Here is a 3,809-nt window from a genome sequence, read left to right as displayed (position 1 = left end):
TTCTCATGTCTTATAAAAAAATTACATTATTTTAACCATATTAGACTTGATGTAAAGAGTTACTACGTACCTATTATTGTAGGTCCACTGTACTAATTAAGCTCACAATACATTTGAAAGTTATTTACATTGTAAGTGCGTAAAATATAATCTACTTTTACAATATATGGAAGGATACGATTCTAATGATATTGAATAAGATGTAGATGTCCCAAATTAGGGTTAAACAAGAACATAATATTTGAAAATGCAATGAATATTCATCTTTTTAGGAAGCATAGGACCCAACAGAAGACTTTTCTGTTGCGCTAACTGATAGCCAGAATGATCGTCTTATGTTTTTAATTGTACTTTACAGCTAAAACTGACTGTAATTAAGATTATGAGAACTAGTAGCGTTTGATTTTGCATGGATATGAGGAAGTTGATATTGACTTTGAAATTAAAGATGCATAGGGAACCATTTTCATCAATCATACCTCTATTGATCATTCATATAGCAAATGTGTGATGAAAATAACTTTAATATATACGCCGCTTATTACGTTAAAAAATTCTTATGGTTTTCATTGTATTCAAAGATTATGTTAATTTAAAGATAAAGATATAGGTACGATCTACTTATCTTGAAATGATTGTCGTCTTTTGTTTTTCATGAGTTAAATTAAGTGAACTTTAATTAGACTTTTTTAAATGCATTCATTTTTATATGAGAAAATTAAACAACAAACTTCTTATACTTCCATTATAATTTCTGAATATCTAAAGTGAATTTTATTTATATATATATATATATGACAGGAGTTAGACTGACAATTTCTAAAGAAACAAAATAGTGTGTTGAGACATCCCTCTCAAGAAAAATGAGAAAATCCTAGTAGACTATATATGTTAAACCTAGGATAAGGACCATATATTTGGTCCAATTTGTCTTTCCTTTTGTTTTACGGCAATTATTAACGACAATCTTACTGTATGAAATGTCACTGTAAGTTATTCCTTTTCTATTTTATTTATAATCATGTGATATTCTATGATTACTGATCGAATTAATAATTCAACTTAATTTTTTTATAGCTTATTAAAGAGGAAAACGTTTTATATCATATGTTTCTTCATTGAAGGTAATCTCATCCATGTCACCACGGCGGTGCTATATTATTCCTTCTGTTGCAATTAAACTAGATATTTGTGTTGGATATGACAACTCCATCTTTTGGTGCGTACTCAATCCTAGTAAAAAGAAAATTAATTAAATTCAGTATTATCCCCCTTAAACCATAAACTCTCCTAAATTATTTAATATGTGGTGACAAAATAACTCTCGTACCTTTATATGTCTTCTGTGCCTCTGTGGTAATAAGCATTCTAGGCCAAATAATACTAAGATATTTTCTAAAAGTTCGAATGTTTTCTTATGGACTATGTCGTTATTACTGTTTGAGTTTTGCTTCATTGATGAAGACACATACACCATATCAAAATTAGATATTGTTCACTTTTTGTATCAATTTATAATAGTTACAGTTCGTTTACGTATTTTTCACACACATGCCAAAATAACTATTCCAATTAGACTAAAACTGAATATAATATCATTACTCTTACCGAAAGAATTACAAGAAAATACACGTGACTTCACACCATAATAAAAAATTGCCCATGTTTTTAAGTTTTATCCGACCTAGCCCATATTGTACATATTTTGAAAGTACTAGCAAATTCAAAATTTGTCTTCTTACAACCATTGGTTCTAAAAGCTATGGAGTTAAATCTGTATTCTCACAAGCATTGCTTCCACTCTCTCTTCTTCTCACATCATCTACATATGCTTTAAGGGACCGTCCGCCATTACCACTTCTCCCCTTGTATCACCTGGTTGCAATGTAAGAAAATTGAAGAGTAGAAGTCCACCACTGAAGGTCATTCAAAGCTGTGCTTTTGAAAATAAGATTTTTTGAGTTTGTTAGCTGTTTAGATTGGGTGTTGTTCCAATTGATCGAAAATATCAAAAGGTAGTTCAAAATTTAAATTTGAAGTGATTTGGAGTAGATTTGAGCAAGATTTGAGTTAAATTTAAGAAAAAACGCAAGGAAGAAGACGAAGTCAGTTTTATGTATAATTATGTATAATCTTGTATAATAGTGTATAAACACATCTTATACACTTTTATACAAGCGTCTGTAGACGAACTTCTTCCACGATTTTTAGTTACAATTCTTGTTCAAAACCAGTCCAAATTTCCATTAAATGATTTCAAATTTTATATACAACCTCCTTATACTATTTCTAACAAGTCTAAATAACACTCACTCCAAATTTCTCACAAAATCAAATTCGGAATTTAAACCCACATATTTAAGCTTGTCAAAAATCTAATTTTCACCACCCATATGGATTTGATTTGTTGAACTAATATTTTAGTCGAAAATTAACTTAAAAGCTTGAGCAATATTTTTTAAAAATTAAATAGCAATTTCGAGAACCTTTTGGAGTTGAATATTTAATTTTAACCTATTATTATTGGGCTATTTGGTTGTAAATTAAAATATGGGTTATAAAATTAAAAAGTAGGAAGTCAAGTTGTTCTTATGTGAAATGTTACTGCATTTACTATGATCATGTGACGAAAAATGCGAACTTAATATAGACATATTTATTAATAACTTTTTACTATTTTTCGAAATTAAGACAGTATAATGAGTTTGCAATAGCTACAAAAATGGGGGACTCAACCTGCTTTTAAATGTGGGAAACAAAAGCTGCCATGAGTTCTTGACTTGGTTGACATTTTAATTAAAGGAAGAATAATTAAAGAGGGGAAGAAGGAAAGAAGTTGGGCCATGCTATACAAAAGGGTAATAATCATTTCTCCAGGTTTTTGCTACTTGATTGCACTTTACAATGTATGAGATTCCTCTAGGGGTAGGTAATATATGAGTGCACAGTAGCACTTAAACTTAAAAACACTACAAAAACTGAATTTAGCTACAAAATTCATAGTGAATTTGTCATTAAATTATGAAAAATTTACCTTCTATAGCAAAGATATACACCTTATTTATTATAATCAAAATCATTTTAAAATATTATTTTTTATACATACCTTTTATATTTTATAGCAAAATAAGTATTTATGGTATATACTACCATTGAGACGTGAAATAAGTCATGAAATACTTTATTTATGTTTTTCCTCTCTTTCTTTTAATTAACACGCAATTCTCTTTTAGAATTTTTCTTCTTTCTCTCTCTCTTTCTTCTCTCTTCCAGCAAAATAGGTTGAATCATAGATACACAAAAGAGAAACAAAGCATGAAAGAAAGCCTCAAAACCGGAAACATGAAAGTAAACCTAAAATCAAAAAAAGGAAGCGGTGATACCTTGGGCGACGGAGAGATTGAAGAGAAAGAGGGATTCTTAGCGCGGTAAGTAAGAGCGAAAAGAGGAAGAAAGTGGTCGAATTGGAAGCATTGTAAATTGTAATGGAAGAGGTAGTGAAAGCGATACAAGGAGTCTTGGTCGGAAAACGCATCTCCGACGAACTTTCTTCTCTTCTTTGCTATTTAATCACATACAATGATATAAATACATTGTATTATGAACAAATTCACTCAAATATATTGTATTTATGTATAAATATATATTTTTTTGCATGTGTTTATGTATTTTGAAGGTCTGTATTTTTTTAATACGCATGTATTTATTCATGCATACTATAAGAATATGCATGAATACATGATATAAACATTGAAATACACTGAATAAAAATATTAAAATAGAACAAAATATAAATAGTGAATATATTT

This window comes from Nicotiana tomentosiformis, chromosome 8 (genome assembly GCF_000390325.3).
Source record: "Nicotiana tomentosiformis chromosome 8, ASM39032v3, whole genome shotgun sequence".
Lineage (NCBI taxonomy): Eukaryota > Viridiplantae > Streptophyta > Magnoliopsida > Solanales > Solanaceae > Nicotiana > Nicotiana tomentosiformis.
Note: the sequence above shows the minus strand (reverse complement) of the source record.